The sequence below is a fragment of the Oreochromis niloticus genome, linkage group LG22, assembly GCF_001858045.2.
Source record: "Oreochromis niloticus isolate F11D_XX linkage group LG22, O_niloticus_UMD_NMBU, whole genome shotgun sequence".
NCBI classification, from domain to species: Eukaryota; Metazoa; Chordata; class Actinopteri; order Cichliformes; family Cichlidae; genus Oreochromis; species Oreochromis niloticus.
The window spans coordinates 10,053,039-10,074,781 of record NC_031985.2 but is presented as its reverse complement, the minus strand read 5'-3'; the positions used below and the strand labels follow the sequence as shown (position 1 = coordinate 10,074,781).

The window sequence follows — 21,743 nt, the reverse complement described above, 5'->3', positions numbered from 1 at the left end:
CTTAAGTACCCACGCACCCAAAGATGGTTTTAAAAGGGAGGAGATCAGGAAACCAGTGGGGGCTTAAACAGGTTAAAAAGATTTGTTTAGGGATTGTAATCACTGTACGGTGTTGGGTTGCAGCCAGAAGAGTTTTTCTGAATCCCTGAACTCTACTTGAGGTGTTGACTGAGCACCGTCTTAACATGTTGATCCGCTGAGTCATTCTGGGTCATTGGATATTATTTCACTGTGGTTTTCTTAAGAATGAAAACATCCAGTGGCCTTTCGTGCCCTGTAGATGGGGGCTTTGTCACTGTGGAAAACATTGCCTGAGATGGAGATTGATGCCAGGATCATATCACTGCTGCACAATGTAAGCAGGAAACTGTTGAAGTTCAGTTTTCCACTTGTTTTTGTTGTGATAAAATATGTTTTTTCTAACACAGGAAGGAAATAACAAGTTTTTGAGTCTTTGTGTAAAATATAATGACGCTGCTGACACTACACTGTTCGCTTTGAGCTAGCATGGTGAAGCTTTTCCCAGAGATGGTTAACACAGCCCTATTTCTAAGGCAAATGTTAACTGAGGCCTGTGAGCTGCACTGCGTCTTACACCCAAAACATACCTCACTTGCTGGTCTATTTAAGTTGCACATGTTGTGATGTTTAGTCATCATATTTGTAAGGAGTGATGAGCTCAGAGCCTTGACACCAAACTCTTAATAGTAATCTGCAGCTGTCATCAGTCATTCCCAGTGAGTTGTCTGACTGAAACGTCAAAAAATAATGAACACATGAGTTAACAGGAATAAATATAACATGATCAAAGCTAAAATGTAATTAATTTTAAACTTAAAAGTTGAAGCAAATTGTTTCTGTTTACGTTTTAACCCTCAACCATGAGGTCTGTACAGCTTCGAACAAAGATTGAACTGGCTTTAAGAAGGAGACTTCATTGATGTAACAACACTTCAGTTTGTCAGCAGCAGTTAGTTATCAACATGAATGCACAGGTTTTTAGGTGTTATCAGCTATGCAGTCCTGTGAAAAACTAGCCTCTTCTTATTCTTCCATAAGAATTAGGAAGGTGAGTAGCAGCCAGGTGCTGCTAATCAAATGCAGGAAATGCAATCTTGGATGTGGCAGCAAGTTCACCCCAAAATGCAATGCCCAGAAAAACTATGACAAACCTAAGAGCTGCATCTCAGACTCCACAGACCTCAATTAGCATGTTAAATCTTAAAGCTCATGATAGCACAAATAGAAAAAACCTAAACAAATATGATCTTAATATCTGACCGTATTGCACAGTAGGACATTTGACGAAACCCAAACATGGAATAAACACCGCATGTCAATGCAGTGCAAATGCAGTGGTGGAAAGATGATTTAGCTGACTTTGCAGCTACAGGACCTGGTTACCTTGCAGTCATTGATTTGACCATGAACTTCTCCATATACCAAAGTTTTCTAGAGTCAAAAGTGCCAACTAAAGCTTCTCTGAAACTGGGTCATGCAACAGGACAACGGTCCCAAGCACAGCAGCAAATCTACAAAAGAAAGGCTCAAAAAGGAAATAGTCCAGACCTCAAACTGACTGAGATGCTGCGAGTCGACTGTATATAAACAGATGTCTGCAAGCCTCAGTGAACTGAAGCACTATTGTGAAGAAAAGTGGGCCAAAATTCATCCACAGTGACGTGAGGCTGATAAAGTCATACAGTAAACAATCACTTGTATTTGCTGATAAAGGTGCTTCTGCAAGCTATTGAATGATGAGGTGTTCTTAATTTACCACAGGACTGCATAGAGTGCTGTGACCTGAGACATTTCTTTGAATGCAAAAGACTCTGGTGATAATGGAGCTGTTAGAACAAACAAACCAACAGACAAAGATGTCTTTCTGTTTTATCCAGGTGTTAAACTGAGTACATGTTTAGAGAAACACATTTGTCTCTATGTTTTGAAATCTTTAAATTGACTCAATAAACTAAATTCATTTGAATTTCAGACTAAATTTTAGTTTCAAACCTTGACATCAATGGAAGCCACTTGGTTTGTCTCCTTTCTACTATGAAATAATGTGTGTGAACTGTAATGAACATCCCTGTTGGGAAGAAATAGACTAAATAAGAATATCAAGTATCATCAGACAATGACAACCTCAGTTTTATCTACTAATCCAATGAAGGAAATCGCCCAATAGGACTGTTACAGTTTATGAAACCTGCCTTTTTTTGCCTTTATCCTTTTTCTCCTGCAAATGAAGTCAAGTAAGTTGTTGAGTCTAGTCTTAAATATTTAATGTAACCTGTTATTTTGTCTGAGATTATTTCACTGGTGCAGTTTGAACATGTCTGGACAACTTGGAGGTTTAAAGACAGCACAGTGATGGTGTCAGTGTTCTGGAGGGTTTGTGTATATGTTACTGGTTTTCAGTAAAACTAGTGATAAGCAGCACAAAGCTGTCTTTTATTTTATCAGCCAGATAAAATAAAAAGAGTCTGGAAGTCTGCTTTATCGGTGATTAGCAGCAGATAAGGACATGTGAACTGTCTGAGTATAAAAATCACATGATCACTTTTACCAAATGTCATGCCCGCAGCTTACCTGTGGCTTAGTCTGAAGCAGCTGCTGCATCCTGCAGAAGTCACCTAACCGTCTCTAGAGGTCACTGTTTCTGAGATTTGCTTCTAACTCAAATGTGAAAGTGTGTTTTTTTTTCCCTTTTGTATCGTTCTAGACTGAAAATATTCAGTTACTGATCCTTCGCATTTAGACTAAGCATCAAATAGGTTTAACTTGTGAATTACAAAAAAAGAAAAAGGTTTTCTTTTTGGTCTTTACTCAAATAAAGACTTTTTTTTGGAGACAGGAAAAGATGACACGCATCTGGCATGACTCATACTGAAAACCTTTCCTCCTTTAATTGTAGGAAAAGGAGAGTAACCAATAGGAACAAAGAGGTTCTTTTAGAAAAGCCGAGCACAGAGCAGTCACCCTGGATTATTGCAAAGCAGCACAGCACCGTGGTCTCAAAGCAGTGACGGTTAACCCCTCAACATACACTTTCTTGCGTTTTTATCCTGGTGTTATATGTTCAGGCCATTGCTTTGGTTGCTCTTTGTTGGATTTAGTATTTTTTTTAATAAAACACAAACTTTTAACTTGTATGGTGTAACATCTAAATTGTATTTTAAAGGTCAAATTATTTTTGGATCTAAATGAATTTAAATCTTCTGAACTGTGAGGTTTAAATTCATTGTTTGTAACATTATTTTCTCCTCACAGATCCATTTGTGTTTATATTATATATACTTGCTCTGTAGTTTCTCTTGTAAGGTAACGCATGTAATGTGGGATTGCAACATTGTGTATATACATCTATTGTGTCCTTCAAACAAAGCATGTCATAGTTATTTCCTGTTATCAGATTGCTTGTTTATGGTATATGTTTGTATAAGATGTAGTTTAAGACACGACATTCCAATCATGGTTCCTACGTGAGGAAGTGTGGCTGGAATTCAAGGCTGTGTTTACGCATTCGGACATTCATTAATCGGTGAAACGGTTTCTCACTGTTAGTATTTTGTTCTAAAATGAAAGTGGAATCATTTCAGGGTCCAGGGAAATATTTTCCTTCATCATCATTTCCTTCATCATGTCTCTACCTCTCGCTCCGTCTGTTATTTTAGAAAGACTAACGTGTTTCTTTATTTGAGCTGACTCGATGAAAGCATCCTCCTATTCTTTTCGCATTTTAAATGGTCCCTGTGTGCTCACTATAATGAATCCTTCCCTGGTCTCTGATCAGGTCCCTGGTAATTTTAAGGATTCAGTCATTCAGCCCCTTTTTAAAAACTCCAGGCTCGACCCGTCTCTTCGTGGCAGTTATAGATCCATCTCAAAGTTATTCCTAAAAACCGTTAATAATTTATCCTTTTCAGGCAGGCGTTGCGCTCATTCCACTGTATCACTTTGTCTTGGAGTCTCCAGCAACATCTTGATTGTACTGTTTCTGTTATATCTGCTGGCTTTTGAGTGATAAGAAACATATACATTTTGAGAACATATAAAGACCTTTCTTATCACTACTATGCAGATGGCATCTACGTTATATATCTCCCTTAAGCCACAGTGTGTTTCTAGACCTAAAGGTTGGCTTGCTGCCACTTTTCTCCACCTCAGCGAAGCTCATGGAAACTCCAGTTCTCCTTACCACTAAATTACTTTACTAAAAGTTCTATCGGGAAGCTTGGGGTAAGTTTAGACTCAGGCTTCACTTTGGATGCTTGTGTTAAATCTCTGGCTTGGTGATGTTTTTATGACTTATAGAGATATCATCGTGTCACGCCTTTATTTCATCACATCTGGGTTATTGATTCATTTTTCATGTCTTAGCAAAGCTTCCTTGAGACATATTTTTTCAGAATGCCGCAGTGAGACTTCTCACTAAGTCTTCTACTAAAGGTCACCGATGCTCCCCATTAACTACAGAATCCACTTTAAGATTTCGGATTTGGCTTTCAGAGCCCTGCATGAAAGAGAACTACTGTACAACATTTAAAATTTACATCCATGCATCCCCAGCAGAGGTCATGTGACCAGGGCCTGCTGGCACAAGACTGAGAACTGGGAGGCTGAGCTTTTATAGCAAACTCTGAAACTCTGAAACTTTCTCCCTCTGACCCTGAAATCTGTGGACTCCATGATCTCTTTCTAAAAAAGCGCCTAAAGTCTTTTTACACCTACTTTTGGGTAAATTTTTATTTTGTGTTGTGAAGCACTTTGTGGTATTTATCTTCAAAGGTGCTGTAAATATGTCTTATCTGAAACATTTTGGCACAAGAAACCTTTGTTCTCGGAGGGATTTCTGCTTTTTTATTCACTGGTGTGTTTAATAGAAATGAGTTCACCATGGTTTGGGATTTGGATCTAATGTATTACCGACGGATAACTTAATAGATAAACATGGTGCTGCTGTGTTAGAGGCGGTGATCTAAGAAGCAGTTAAAGCGGATCTATCCTTTTTATTTATTTTTTCTTGCACATTTACAGTATAGCCCTTGCGCCACGGGGAGGGGTTTCCACATTGACGGTGACGTGACGTCACCGGCCAGGGCTTTCCTCCATTACGTCAGGGGGCGGTGGGGCGGCAACCAGAGAGCGCGAGGCGACGCGGAGCGAGCTGCGGAGATTAGAGTTTTTGCGCTGCGCTCCCGGGGCGCAGGAAAATCAGTGCGCCGTCACCTGCCAGGAGACCTCCCGCCGAGCCCGAGAAGAGAGACAGAGGCTGGCACGGTAACGGAGGACGGTTTACACCCAGACTGTAGATCAGCGAGCCAACCACAGGAGCACCGAAGCGGCCGCCGCATCGCTCCCCAGCCTCTCCTGTGGAAGAAATCCGGTCCTGAGCAGGGTGAGTGTCCGGTGATGAACCCTCTGCTGCATGAGCAGCTTAACAGACATGTCACGGATTTAAATGTGTCTCTTTCTATTTGAATGTATGAGATAAATAAAACAAAACTGGCCGTAGAGGAGTAGATCTGTTTGCCACTAAAATAACTGTTTTCTGAATGGTCATTCAAAAAGCCTGATAGTCACAGGTGAGCTCAAAGCAAACCATCCACGTTTTTATTAGAGAGCGGAAAAATCTCAGTCATGTAGGATGTTTAAATGAAGCGAGGACAAGCCCAGCTGCTGCAGTGTAACCCTAAACTATAGAAGCAGAATGTACAAGTCATCCTGAGAGTTAAAATGCTGCCCTGGCTTTGCCTTTAAAACACATTCCTGTCTGTTCTGCCACTCCCCGGTCACTCTGCTCTAAGGACACTGTGTATTTTCCATAAAAGATGGGAAAAAATACATTAAACATGACTGTGAAAAGGAAGCTGGCAGCAGAAGCCTTACATGATAATAAAACGCAGTGTAAGAGGAGGTGTTACAGAAGCTTAGAGGTCCTCAAACACTCCTCACAGGAATATGAATATTTATGTTTTGGGGGCTTTTACTTCTGTTTCGGGCCAGATTTTCTGAACCGCCGGGGTGTGGTGACCATCACCAGCACCCCTGTGTAGTGTTTTCTGAAACGCTCAAACTAAAAGCAGCACAACCAAATACAAGCGAGCCAGCACGAACCGGTTGCCTTTGCAGATGTTATGAATCAGATAAGGAGTTGAAATGAGTTGCAAATAATGACTTGGCTCAGTTATGATGTTGGGATGAGATCTTAGGCTTAATGAGGCGTTCGCGTTTGTGTCACGTTACCATATAGTTATTTGACATCCTTGTAAATAGTGTTTAAAGGCTTAAAGAAAAACTCTTTAACTGCCATACTGGTCTTGGTGAATGACACATCAAATAGTAGATTTGCTTAGATTAACAGATTGTGATGGTGTTTCTTTTTCTCTTCAAGTCACCCCTTAAATAACCAATACTAATATTTATCTTTTTATGACTGGAGTACAGGTGAGTCAGCATGATGAGTTTGTTTTGAGTCTTTGAATGTGGCATAGACGTGACACAGTCAGTAAATCTGTCTGGCTGGTTTTGGTAAAGTAGGCCTGTTATCAGTGTTGCCCAGGCCTTTTACTAAACAGGACCTATTTCCAGCACATTGTTTTTATTCTCAGTGTGTATGATTCACATGTCAAAATGATTTTCACGTAATACGCAGCCTTTGTGCTTCACCTCAATCCATCATCTGCCTTTAAGACAACTTTCTTGTGATTGTCTAGCCCTCATAAACAGAAGGTTTTACCAGCAGGTGGGTGGAGCTGCTGGGACGATAAACTGAGCATTTAGAGCAGTTTGCAGCCTGAGCTTTTGGCTCACAGGGATCAGTTGTACTCTTTTCATGTATGTTATGCAACAGAATATTTATAACACACAATAAGGAAAAGCATATAGACAGTCTGCTTTTTTTAATAGTCAATTATTACCTCTTCCAGAGCATGATGATACCTTTGAATGGTCTGTGCGGTTTTGTTTTAAGGTCACATTTTGAATACCTTTCCCCGTCCTAGAAAAAGATAATAAATCCAGGATTTTTTTAATCCTTATGTTATATCTGATGAATTTTATCAGTTAACCAAAAAAGGGCCAAATATCAGTTAATATCATTTAATAACAGGTTTATTACCAGTGAACCTGTAAAATAAATAGCAGGAGAAAATGCCAAAAAGTGCATGTTTGACATAGTTTGAGGCCACTGGAGTGCACTGGAAAATGTATTTTTTCTTCTGTAAAACGGTTTAAAGTCAGTCTAATTGTTTTTAAAATTTCAAAGATCTGTATTGACCTCGAGAAGCACATTCTCTCTCTCTGTTCTCTCTGTGTTTGCGTGGGCTTTCTCCAGGATCTCACATGTAGAGTCCATCAAAAACAAAAAAAAAGTACATGGGTAGTGTAGCCGAGTGCTGTTTTTAACTGTGGTTGTGGATTAGTGGAACGGGGCTGTTATAATTTTATTTAATGGACTGGACCAATGTGCCAAATGTAATCTATGTTTAATAGGATCAGTAGAATGGAGTAGAATCCAAAGTACCTGATTAGTGCAGCACTAAAAACACAGAGATGTAAAATAGTACTTTGAACACATCTGTTTAAGAAACTGTGTTTAAATTTTAATCTCAAATGTCTCAGTCTTCAGCTTGTTAGCTTTAAATGTTTTGTTTACCAAATCTATTTGCATACTGAGCTGCCTGGAAGCAACTCCAGAGATGTTTTACGGGACAGGCGCAGCTGTAAAAAAATCAGTTATAGAACATTATTAAAACATTTAACAGTCTTAAAATTTTCACTGAAAAAGCAATAGGTGAGAAATATGGTGTCATCTGAACCAAACTGCATTTAGAACAGCATATTTTACAAAAGAAGTGAGGTTAAAAAGTGTTACAAGTGACTATATTTGGAGTACGTGGTAGAGGATTACCTCATCCACGGGAGTTTCAAGTTTCAGGTTACAGACAATAGCCGGGAATTACACACTCAGATGGACTGTGTGTGCGTGTGTGTGCGTGCTGTTGTTTCCTCTCTGAAACCTGAATCCACTCATTCAGTTTACTACTACTGCCGCTCGCCCCGTCCTTCGCTGTGCGTGCCTCAGTTTGTGTGGTATGAGGTGTATAGGAGCTCAGAGGTTTGCTCTCAGTCACTGCAGCGGCTCTCAGCCTGACATTAAACATTCAACAACTCAGCAGTATGGCTCCTGAACGCTCCTCTAATTATAGAAGCTCCCAGCCTGATTCTCTCTACCTCCACCTTCCACTGCATCGCTCTGGACTCTCAGTGTACTTTATGTGTGTGCGTGTGTGTGGGAGAGGTGTTAATGAGAGTCAGTGGGAGAGAGAGAAAACTCAAACTCTCCATTTGTGTACCCATCTGCCTCCCCTGCTTGAATCCCTTAAGAATATCATTTTAAGTGTTTCCAGATAGATAGATATTAGTCACTAAGTCAGTATTTGTGGTAACTTTATCGAGCAGGGCAAATTCTTCGTTAGTCATTTCTTATAAATTGCAGTTATTACTCATCACTAGAGCTGATTTCTGTTCTTTGCCTGTCGTCTGATTTATAGAAAATATCCATATTAGTGTGAAGTAGAGCCGAAGTCGGTCAGCTAGGTAGTAAATTTGTCCATGAAGAGAATCTAAGTGGCAAATATTTAAAAATGATCAGATAAAAATACAAAAATTTAAAGGCCAAACAATCAGTCACTTAATTTGTACATTTTACTGCAGATAAAGGAAAAAATCATTGTTACTATAGCCGTTAAAGCACTATAGGTCATATTTTCTAACATGTCGAAGCACAAGCTGGGTTTTGGTGTTTTAAAAAAAAGTGCGTATAAGAGGTGAAAACTGTGAGATCTTTGCCACTGACCCTATTTTTATGTTCCTTTCTGAAGGTGTGAAATAAAGAGAGGAGAATATTTACATCAAGCACACAAAAAGATTTACTAACATTTACAACTTACTGCAAATTGTGCCGATATTTAATGCCAAAAAAGCAGCGCAGCTTCTGAAAATCACCTATAAAACTAACCACACCTATGAGTGCTACTAGGAGATTGTGCTCACACACCTTGGCATTAGTCTGATTACAAAGATCCAAAACAAATAAAACCACAAACTACAATTAAAAAAAGAGTGAGAGCTAACTGAAGCACTACTATGTACTCACAAAACTAACAAAAATAAAATGAAGTTTTATTTTTTGTCATATAGGTTGAATAGTCAACCATTCCAAGCACGATGAATCTTTTTTGTAGCAGGAATATCTACATGAAGTGTTTTATTTCTATTGTATTGCCTAATCTGAGCTTCAGAAATCTTACCACCCACTTTGCAAATAAAACTAAAACAAAGACTAAAAACTAGGCAAAACTAAACTGAAACTACCCACCCTGGAAAGTAACTCAAACCTAAATATCAGAAATAAAACTAATGATAAACTAAGTAACTCTGATTCCAACACTCTGGGTTTGCCCCAGTATTTCACAGTGTTTCTCCTTTTGGCTCTGTTTTGGTCTCCACCACCTTCTGAGAGAATGGGTAGCAGTGTGGCTGCTAGCTAGTTTGCTAGCCAGTTGCAACTAAAGTCAAACCAAAACAGTGATTCTGAAGGCTTCAGATCCAAAACAGGCGCTGAAAGAAGCTAAAACAGTTTATGGAGATGAGAGAAACACCAGCTTTAAATATTCAGATTTACTGTACAGGCTTAACCTTAAAACCATATCTAAACATTTAACCACAAAGAATAATAAACCGAGTGGCTATTAAAGTGAATCCCATGCCTGGTTTCTCTCATTATCAGGTTATGTCTGCACCAAAGTCCCAAAGTGATGCCTAATGTTAATTATCAAATGTATGACACTAATAGTTCCTGAAACAAATTATTCGGCATCTTCAGTAATCAGTAACAGGCCTTAGAGACGGATGAATACAAAGATTAGAGGCACAGAGTGAATGCAGCAGCAGTAAAGTGCTGATATGGAAAGTGGCCAAAAGCGTTGTCCAGTTCCAGAGAAAAAGGGAGTGGGAACAGTATAAATAGATAGCACAGCTTCATGCGGGTGATTCAAATATTTTATTCTATTCAAATTCATTTCACAGGGCGTTAAGTAAGTTCATGTTTTTAATCTGCTTCTTGTTGTGGTGTCATGTGAATAGATGACCTTTGAATTTTACCTGAAGCTTTCTTCATTAATCAGACTTTCTGTTATTCACGGGATGCCGAGTTTGTCGTCTGTTTTAAGATGTTTCCTTTCTTTGTCTTTGAGAGTTCTGACTTTCTGTGTTGTTCCAAAATTCAATAAAAATATCATTACAAAGGAAAGTAAAAAGCTTAGGGTGAGCCAAATTTGAAAAGCTGTTTGTAAAGTTCTCAGGGGAGAGGCTTATATAAACACACACACACACACACACACACACACACACACACGCGCGCGCACATTCTGATAGTATGCAGATCTTGTGTGTGTGCTCGTTTCCAAGGAAGAGGCTGTACGAGCAGCATTTCCACAGAATATTATCCATTATCAGCACCATCGCCCAGCTCATTCTGCTTGGCTTACAAAATAAAACTGATATAAAGATCATGTGATCTTCATCACACAATGCTTTTTAGAGAACTGCGACAGCGACTCTCTGCAGACCTTTTTGCACTTAAAACACTTACAGTAAAACTAGGTGTTTAAAGTAAGTGCTCATTTTCTTTTGAACGCAACTTAAATGAAAGCGAAAGAGTTTCAGTTTTTTCAGCCCAAGCTGAAAAAAATTGCCAGCTAATCTTATCAGCACTTGATCTCTTTCAGATGTATCCGTTTGCTGAGGTGTGGTTGATTGTGAAATAAAAGTATGATTAGTGATACTGTCTTAAAGTTGGGCGTAAATAAAATTAACAGTGTGAAATAATCACTAAATGTGACAGACGTTTGGCAGTAGTGAATTTATTGCTGTTAAAATGTTAGTACATTTTTAAATGATATTCAGTTTTATGGAGCATTACTTTGTACTATATATGAAGCCAGAAACATGCTAGAATTTTAAAAGTAAGACTGTCTAGTTCCAGATCCTTTAGATTTAAGGATGATTTTCTTGTTAACAGTTAAACAGGGCAGGATGGTGGTTAGCACTGTTGCCTCCCAGCAAGAAGGTCCTGAGTTTAAATTCAGGGTCTTTCTGTGTGGAGTTTGCATGTTCTCCCCGTGTTTGCGTGGGTTCTGTCCAGGTACTCCGGCTTCCTCCCACAGTCCAAAGACATGCAGTTAGTGGGGTTAGGTTAATTGGAAACTCTAAATTGCCCATAGGTGTGAATGTGAGTGCAAATGGTTGTCTGTGTCTATGTGTTAGCCTTGCGACAGACTGAAACCTGTCCAGGGTGGACCCTGCCTCTTGCCCCAAGACAGCTGGGATAGGCTCCATCTTCAACACCGCTGTGTTGGCTTTTTTCAGTCAGACGTGACTGCTGGCATGCTTGGTTAACAAGCTACATTTATAGTCTCAAAAAGAGAGACCATCCATACGGCCCAAAACCAGTTTATGTACCAGAGTGTAAACACACTTTAATGCTGTAAAGTTGGCCATGTTAACATGGGAATCTTGGGGATTGACTTCCTTCTGGGGCCAGCCTCCAGGGGCCACAGGGGAACTACAGTTTTTGGCACTTCCGTCTTGGCTTCGTTTTTCAGCCCTGGAGGCCGCCAGCCCTGATATACATACCAAAAGTGGAACAAGATAAATTTCTTGGCATGACTTCCATGAAGTAAAACGGTAATGGCCCATGTAGTCAGCTAATATTACGTAACCTTTATATTTTTATATAAAGTTATATTTATAAACTAATACAATTAAGTTAATGGAAACTTGTGCAAAAAGGGTTTTATGGAATTATCTCGGCCACCTCGTGGTCATGGTTGCTCTGCCCCGTGATATTTTTGTTCACGTGCCCAACAATTTCCACCTCCTTAATACATCCAGATCTTCACCTAAGCGAGGCAAACTTCTATTCGCTGATAAAGACGTCATTCTCTTCTTCCACAGGTGTTTTAACTAGAATTTTATGAGACACTTTTATAGTTGTGAATGACAGGAAGTTCATAATGAAAGCGAAATGGTTGGCATTTAAAACATCAACCAGGAATCATTTAGTCGTTACCAAAACTGGTTCTTGTATTTCCCATGGAGACCGTCCTCCTGCAGGTCGCAGGTGTGAATACTTGAATGTCTGACGCTCATTGACAACGACAGGTAGTGGCCATTGTGAATTATTCTAAAGAAATGATTTGTGCAATGAGGCAGTATAGTGGAAAGAGGTTGAGTATAACTAGAAGGCCATGATTCAGCAGTAAAGCATGAGGTCGTTATTATTATAACCCTGATGAGCAGCCATGATATCTAATCATGCTAATCGCTGCTCCAAAGAAGCAGCCTTGTCTGATCAACTGTTTTTGCTTGACCGCTCTTCTTGTGAAGGAACATTTAGACGTTGGTCAAGTATGGAGGGCCACGAGTGCCAAAATGAATTAAACAAACACATCTTTAATGATTTAATATTGAATATAAAATGTTTTAAATGAAATTCAGTATTTACAATTTTTATTAACTGATAACACACTGAATTAATTTTTTAATGATTTCTTTCATTTGTTTTGGCACTCATGGATCTCTCACTCGCTCATTCACTCATACACCTGTGCAGCTGTGCTGTCCTACCAGTGCCCTGGGAAATTTTGGCATGTGAAGCGGGACCCGAGACGGCCCCGTGCAAACCATTAATAACAATAAGGGTCAAACTGTGCATAACAACAGAGCCACTTTACTGCCATTTATTAAGTTCATCTGAAACTATAAATAATGGGTCACATGCTTTTATTAGCCGCATTCCTCGAAGACGCTGATGAAGACGTAAGTCCCTCCTAGAATTTCTGGCACAAGTTCACAGAAATTCAGCGTTCTGCTGCAGTTGCTCTGCAAAAACGCACAGAGGCATCTTTACAACAGGGTCAGCTAGCCTATTAGCTGATTGATTCTAATTAGCTGTCTTCTCTGAAGACACACAGGCACACACACATCGTGCATTATTAGCTGCTGGTTGAGAAGGGGGACCACCTGTTCCCCTCCTGGCCCCCCGCCATCAGATTAGCAGGGCTTTACTCGGTATCACTACAAACAGGATAACAGCCTGAGCCGAGCCGTTTGCTCTCCGCGGACCTTCTCATGTCGGAGCAACGTCATCAGTCGGTTTAGACCTCAGCCTCTAGCTGGCGCTTTTATCCGAACTGATTTGATGTGTTTCGTGAAAGACTGGAAAGAAATGTTAAGTGGCGTTTGCTTTATTGAGGTTGTGCTTGGTGGCATATTAAATCTGCCGCGTGTGTGTTTATATATTTTGCGAAGTCACATTTGGGTTGCAGTTGAGAGATGGGAATCTGGGAGAGCAAGAGGAAAACATCCATCAAAGGTCAAAGAAGGGGCTGCCATAAGATCGCCCCTATGTAACAATTTTTAATCCACAGAGGATGAAACTCCCTCTGTTGCTCAGGCAGATCTGCAGCTGCACAAGAGGAATGTGCCAATGAGGAAAAGAAAGTTTAGAGTCAAAGCAGCCTGACATTTTTCTCTGGAATCAGCAAAGACAATAAACTTCAGTCAAGTTCTTAGGAATGGGAGGGTTTAGGCACTTAGTGCTGTTAAATAATATGTTTGGCTGAAACCCAGAGTGGAGGAGAGATGTCTCTTGTAAACACAAAAGGCTGCAGCCTGTCACGCCATTACTTAGAAAGCTCTGCGGTTATGTTTGCAGTAAGGTAATTTATATAATAATGGAGGGTTTTTTAATACTACTTTACATAGATTGACAATAATATTTTGCTTCATCACCATTGTTGTTCGTGTAGATATTAATTAACTGTTCATGCTCAGACCATTAGTTACCTTAAGGCGGTATAGGAACTCTTTTTTTTTCTACATAACAAATAAACATGGGCTGAGTAGTCGGCTTTTTCCCCGTGCGTGCATGCAGCAGTACACCACGAGGACTCATTAAAACTAAGCTTTTTTTTTTGTATTGTTGATAAAGCTCATGTGTTTGTTATGATAATGAGCTTCAGGAGATTGCAAGCTAATGCTCTCCCAGCGCCGGACCCAATCCCAGATAAATGGGAGAGTTGCATCAGGAAGGGCATCCGGCATAAAATCTGTGCCAAATCAAACAAGCAGATCCACTGTGGCGAAGCCTTGGGAGCTAAGAGAGCAGCTGAAGGTTATTATAGTTAAAGTTTTTTTAGTGATAAATGACAGCAAGCAAATAGTTTATTTGGATTTCTTTAAAAAGTAAATTATTGTCTGAAAATGTGTGCACAACATGTTCTAAATGGGAACACTTCCCCAATCATGTAATACAAGCCCTTTATGTACATAGCTCCCTAATTTTATCTGTGTTTGCCCCTGGTTGTAGATTAAACCAGCGAAACCACAAAAAGTATAATTAGTTTCAGTTTCAGCCGCTTCATCTATTATGTGTTATCATTTTTAATAGATGAAGAGCTAGTGGTGGCTATTATCACATATCGTATCAGATTTTTCCACAGTGACTTCATTATTAAACGCGACTCTGTGAGCTGTTCATGTATGTTCACCTCACCTTCGTGTGCGTTTGTGTGTGTACGTGTGTGTCGTAGCGTGAACCCTGTGCAGACAATGACGAGGCAGGCGGCGAGTCGTGTTATATAACAGCAATTAGTTCTCACAGCTGCACACCTGTAGCGCACAGCTGATTACTCCGAACTGCATGTTGGTGTGAATGTTCGTGTGCGTGTCATTGTGTGTGTGTGTGTGTGTGTGTGTGTGTGTGTGTGTGTGTGTGTGTGTGCGTGTCATTGTGTGTGTGTGTGTGTGTGTGTGTGTGTGTGTGTGTGTGTGTGTGTGCGTGTGTGTCCAATCAGTCTTCATCATGGCCTCTAATGTGGAGTAACCTGCTAGCAGGGCCCACGCTAGCTGAATCATTTCAGTCTTACAAACTCTTGTTAGATATTTATTCGTCCTGCTTGTCTTGTTTAACAGGTTTAAGTGGCTTGATTCATTTTATTTTTCAAGAAAATTGTTTCTTTTTCTCTCTTTCCTTCCATGTTGCATGCTGGGCTTGCACTAATGGTGAGTTAGCTGGAAAATGTCCATCACAAAGTTCCCTCTGCACCATTTCAAAAAGAGTTAAGAAGATGAATAGAAATATATTCAGTAAAAGGCAACAAGTCAAGTCAGAGCAGGTAAAATAAACTTTATTGTACCTTAGGGGAAATTTGTCCTAGGATTATTGCCAAAGTGTATTGAGTTAGATGTCATAAAAAAGGAGGAAGATCACAGGGACACCTGAATATTAGACAAATCATTTTTATACACGCAAGTAGAACTCAAAACTGGATTTGACCTCTAACTATACTTAAACCCAGTTGAACTTGTGTAAAAATGTGTTTTTGTGCGAACGTATGTTCCTGTAGGATGGGTGTGGCGAGTATGTGCTCAGAGCTGCAGCAGTTTAGGCAGTTCATGCCCTGCAGGGAGAAACTGGAGGATCCCAAAGTGCTGAGGCGTAGATTCACCGTCTAAGACAGAACATTGTATCTGCGAGCTGCTGAGGACGGATTACCTGCAGATCGCTCCGGCCTCACTCTGTCTGTCTGTTTGTCTCTCACTCTGATTCAGGAAACCGATTCCAGAATTAGGCTGTGAGGACTCATTGTGGCGGTTTAGGAACTCAGACTATTATAGTTTTATTGTCTCGTCAACTACATGATCAAGAGCTCCACTGGTGGCCTCTACAGGCTGCAGTTTTTATTACATCATGTTGAATTAAATGAAAAACACGTAGATGATTTTTCCTTTTAGTTTATCCACGAGGTCTGAAAGCTACAGGAGACACCATGGAGTCAGTGAGGTTAATGTCAAGCTGCCTGCTGGGACACTCTGGATCTTAATTAAGAGCATAGCTTACATGTCCACATTAAATTATCGATATATGGGTGTGTTTTATTCTATATGCTAACTTTGCAAAGCCCACAACATCTGGGTTGATGTTCTGATGGAGGATGGATTCAAAGGATTTGAATCCTTCTTACATTTTCCCGTAGACCTCTTTGTTTTTGTTATAGACCTTTCATAGTGCTGAATACTTGAAGAAAACATGTCCAAAGTTAGAAACAATCCCTATCATCATAATTATTTTTATTGTTATTGTTATTTTGTTCAGTGTGTTGTCATAGAGTGAAGGATATCCCTAATATGGGCATCCCGGCTGTGAGCACAGAAGCTCCACCCACCTGTTGTTACAATCTTGAGCTTGTGACAGACAATTAGAAGAAAGTAAACTACAAGTATTTTAATTTGTGAGTCACAGAAAGCTGTTCTGTTAGAGTCCAAGATTGAAAATATGGTGTTCTAAATTAGTATAATGTGTCCTCTTAAATGAACGCGGTTGTCGACACAGATTGTCATCAAAACCATATCTGCAGCAGAAAGTTAATCAACATTAAACAAAGATATATGTGTCACTGCTGTAACTGTGCAGTAGTTGTCGGAGCCTGGAGTCTGATGCCACAAACAAATTGCTTTAGTATAATCTGCATTTATGTATATCATCAGGATGTATGTTCAAATGTTTGGGTCATGATAATAAAATAAGAATAAACGCTCACAAACACATGTGTGGTGCATTGATTCAGCCATCTTTGTGTTAGTAAATGTAATGTGCAGTGTGTCAGCATACCAGTTTGGTTATCAGCATGAGGATTTTTGCACTCTGAAACTCAAAACTGAGCCAGAGCACATATAAAACTCTCTGGAATTGTTCATGCAGAAGGACATGTGAATCTAGTTGTTGCAGTACAGAAAAAGTCCTCCGGGGACCACGAACAGCTTCATGGGAATTTGGCCAGTAGCTGTCAAAACCTTAATTTGGACAAAAATGTGGGACAGATGGAGAGACGAACAGGCGAGCAGGAGAAATAAATGTCATTCTACAAAGCAGCGGGCTTTGGCAGTCGGAAAAATGCGGCCCACCGGGCTGGTAGTTGCGTTCACCTGACTGTCCTGGCAAAGATGAAAAGCAGCACCGCTGCTTGTCATGAGAATCGAGTTTGAGAACTGGTGCTTTAAAACAAGAGTGCACTGTGGCAATGACCCTCGCTGTCAGGTGGCTTGGCTGCAGTTAGGATGCATGATAGTTATAATAATAATTTCCACAAAAGTCCAAAGTGAAAAGAAAAAGTTTAATTCTTTTTATTTCAGATGAAACAGTTACTTAACCTCATGTTTTTCAAGCTTTGATGATTAAAGCGGGGCAGAGAAATATTATTACAGGCACGTAGATCCTGGAAGGCTGCACGTTAAAGCAGCCTGCAGTGTGTGTGTGTGTGTGTGTGTGTGTGTGTGTGTGTGTGTGTGTGTGTGTGTTGAATTGAGCAGCAGTGGAGTAGGAGGACAAGTGTAGAACAAAGTGCGTGTGAGCCTGTTGATAACAAATCAAGTCCAGATTGTGAAGTTCTCAGGCTGTTCAGGCCCATCTGCCAAAGCATGACACGAACGCTGCACACACACACACACACACACTCACACACACACACAGACGTTTGCTTGGCTATCTCTGTGAGGACATTCAATTATCCCAACACCCCTTACCTTTGAGTTAACCATAACATCGAAGCACATCACCTTTACCCCATTATCATTCTAACAAGGCTTTCAAGGACCAAACCAACCAGATCTGTAGATGCTCTCATCATCTAAAAACGTAACACTAATAAAAACTGCATTTTATTGTTTTTATTTTGTTTTATTCAAATACTTCATTTGCTAAAGAAGCTAAAAAATATATGACAAATTAGAATTGTAGAGTTGTCGTGATTCCAGATACCAAGTCTGATAAATAATTAGTGAAATGCGTGCATCCATTAAAACAGTGCGTGTTCTCACAACATCCCCAATTATAACTTTATTGGCTCATAATGTCAACGAAATTGGATGGTAGCAGTGCAAAACAAACCAATTAAAGCAATGACAATGATGAAGTGCTCAAAATGAAAGTAGATAGAAAGAAATCAACATTTCAAATAGAAACTGGCTGTTTTTTTAGCCCATCTATTGAAAGAAATGCACCACCTGGCTTCAGCCTGACTCTGAAGCCAGGTGGGGAATGCTGGGAATGATGTTCACTGTTAGCTCTGGGTGAGGCTGCAGATACTCTGTGCATGGACTCATTTCTGTTAATGCCATGGACGTGTTTACGATCAGTTCCTCATTCATTTTTTTGTTTGCGGAGATGTTTTTTCAACACTGACTCATCATCGGTTTGTATCGTCATTCAAAGGAGCTGCGTATTGTTTTTCACCTAATGGTTAAATTAGTGTGTATTAGTAAATAGTATTTTTGCTCAATTATAGCAAAATAATGGACACGATTATAATCATTATTTTCTAATTCTGTAATTGTTTAACACAATTACAGAATTAGAAGAAGTGTTTTGTTAACTGTAACTGTAAATAACCAAATAAATGGTGCCTCAAAGCACTGCAAACACACACAAATACATTTTCTGTTCCTTTAAACGCTATTTAACTTTCACACACACACACAGTCACTCTGATGGGGGCAGATTGGGGTTTAGTAACTTTCCCAAAGACTTATCGACAAGACCGATCATAACTCCAACCTGCCAATTGGTACACACCCGACTCTGCCATCTGTGCCAAAAATGAAGCAATAATGCATTAGTGGGGAGTGATTTAGGAGAGCAACAAGTGATCACTTTATCTCAATTATCCCGTTTTAATAATCTGTGGAAGCCAAAATTGTGTGAAATTAAAATTAGAATAAATGCACATTCCTCAATCCTTAACATGTAACTGTGTCGCCTAATAGAATATTATAAACTGAAAATGTTAGAATTATAGATGTGATACTATAAGCTGTGTCTGCCTGCTGGGGGGAGTGCACGAAAACCATGCAAGCTCGTAAGCAGAGACTTTGCATAAAAAATGCAACAAGTGCACACGCACCCCAGGCAGCAATCTTTAAAAGTATAACAGGAACGAGCGATGCGCTGCGCTGTCTCCAGCCATCCATGTCCACGTCCGCATTAGAGGATAATCTAGGCGTTACTTTACAAACACACAGCGTGAGATGCATTGTTCTTTCCTCGTACCGCTCAACAGAATTATTTTCGTTTTCTCGCTGTTTGAATGTTGCATTTTATTGCGGTTATCGTGTTGTTTTAAGGCAGCGCTCTCCCCTAATGTATGTTTATAGAGGCAGGAGATGTGTTTGAAATCTTTATAACTTACAAGCAAATGTTGAAGTGGTTTGTTTAGGATGGAATTTTCTGATTGCCCATTTTAAAAATCTTGGAGACAAGTCTTCAGTTAGAGATAATTCAGCAAAGAAGCAAAGAGATAAAGAGATTTGACACAAGATGAAGAAATCTTTGATGTGAAACAATCTTTATCAGTTCTGGAGAATCTCCTAAAAAAAAGAAAGAAAAGAAAGAAAAGGCAGATAGGGGGTGTTTGTGCGTTCTCATCAAAAACATCTGATAATAATGACAGCATGACCGAGCAGGCACATGATAAAACTTTAACCAGTTTGATTCCAGTTCCAGCAGCCCTGATCACTGGGCCAAATGGGAACTCTGCATTGGAGGGTGAAAACACACATTTAGAGTAAAAAAACAGCGTGTGAAGCTCAGGCTGCCGCAGAGGAGAGGGCTCTTACACGCAGCGCTGCTGGGGGTGTATATTTAGAAACTGCTGGCTTTTTATACACATCTCCACAAAGACCCAGTTTGACCCAGAGAAGATGGCGAGCGATGAACCGCTGTGCTTGCTTTCAGCAGATATGTATTTTTGTTAGCACACTGTGTGTAGGTATGTGTTAAAAATGCACATGAAAGTTTAATGATGTACTTTGATAGTGGATATCCTCCTTTGGTTTTGGTTTCTGACTACAGCGCAGAAGTATTTTCTTCCTCTTCCTGCAGCTTGCAGTTTGTTAGAATTTGGTTTTTGAGGTAATTTTTCTGGCTTGATATTGTCCTATTTAGTGGAAAGTGTGGCCGAACGTGTGTGCTTCTTGTTGCATTGTTTCTTCCTTTGACAGAACAACAGTGAGGCTTTTATGGTGATTGCTGTCAGATTGATTGGTGCTGACAGGCGAGGCCAGTTCAGATCATATCAGATTAAACCAAAAACTGTTTTCCTCGCCTGTTTCTTCATCTGGACACGGAGGTTTACTTTCTCTACAATAAAGCTAACCAGACTTTATTTTTCATTTCTTGAAAAAATGTCTGAAGAGTGTTTTTTTTTAAGTGTTAGAGAGAATCACAGTGAATCATCAGATTGGCTGTGGAACTGAAAGTTACTGTGAAGGTTATGGTTTCGTTGATAATAAATGCATTTGCTGCAGAGAAGGCTTAAAATAGCTCCAATGTCCAAACATACTGAAGGAAATCAAATGAATTCCTCATATGCAGTTTGAAACTGGCCTTTTCTTTCCTTTTCTATTACCATGCATGTTATGTTTTTTTCTTTATAGTTCATGCTTTGAACTATAAAGCTCTGCAGACATTTACCAGTTTGATAACTTCATGGCAAGTTTCTCATTTCTATGAAAACTGCAAATGTTTTATTCCTTGTTTGTTATCCAAAAAACTCCCACCATGACAGTTTACATTTGACTTTCTCAGTTATTTTCCGTTAAAGCCTCCACAGTCCCCTGGTTAATGCACACCTGTATTTTTTTACATATTTTAGTACTGGATTTGAACAAGGACACTCATTGACCTTAACCTATCTGATAGGACCGTTTTATTTCCCTAAATATAAAACCAGTATAACAGCTGCAGTAACAGGAAGTCATCTAAATAAATAAAACAGTGTTTTAGCACCACTGTATCCACTCTGTGACTGAATGAATGTGCACTGCAAATTTGTAGAAACATTGAATATTTAAAAGGTTTTAAACTCTTGTAACGCTTAAGCATTTATACCATAATTATCAGTTATTTCATCACTTTTATTACATGTATATATATATTTTTTGTAAAAGCCTGGCATACATGTGACCTCCAAGTCTCTGCTAACAGTTTACTTCTTTTTTAACCTTTACTTAACTTGGAAACAGAGATTCAGGATCTCTTTTCCTAAAGTGTCCTGAGCCAGAATAAGAGAGCTAGGAAGCTGATTGGTTGATGCTCCGAGCTGTTGGTCAGACTGTCTGACTATATAAGTTTCTTGACAAGAAAAAATATGTAAAATGTTTGCAAAACTGCTGAGGTTCACCTTCAGTCTGCGTCGGTCATGCGTGTCAGTATCTGTTTACATCAAAAGTCCACGCCACATCTAATACCGATCATTAATGTTTGATCTGTTTTGACTACATAATGTAACCACTAAACATCAGAATTGTTTATATCTTTAACAAAACATATTTAAATGATTTTGTTTTTCAAAAACAAGCTTTTTGTATTTAAAATGCAGATAAAATACAGGCCCGTATAATCAGTTTCGGATTCCCTGCGTTGTGTTTTGCTTATGACCTGGAAACTCTGGGATCAGACCTTTCAGCTTAGCCCGGAGGAGCAGCTCCACAGACACGTCTCTCAGGCAGTCTGCTGAGCTGTGATTGATCAGCTTATCTGCTGCTCACGTGAATCCTGCGTCACACTCTTCCCACAGAGACACACACAGGTTTCAATATCCCGAATGGTGTGATGT

At 39.6% G+C, this 21,743-nt stretch overlaps 1 protein-coding gene across 1 annotated transcript in view; it reads left to right on the top strand.

Moving 5' to 3' along the window:
• Positions 1-5,124: 5,124 nt before the first annotated feature.
• Positions 5,125-21,743, top strand: part of rnf19b (ring finger protein 19B) — a 41,972-nt gene continuing 25,353 nt past the window's right edge. The window contains exon 1 of the mRNA XM_005459095.4: positions 5,125-5,401. The gene's annotated coding sequence lies outside the window, so the exon portion shown is untranslated. The remainder of the gene's footprint in view (positions 5,402-21,743) is intronic.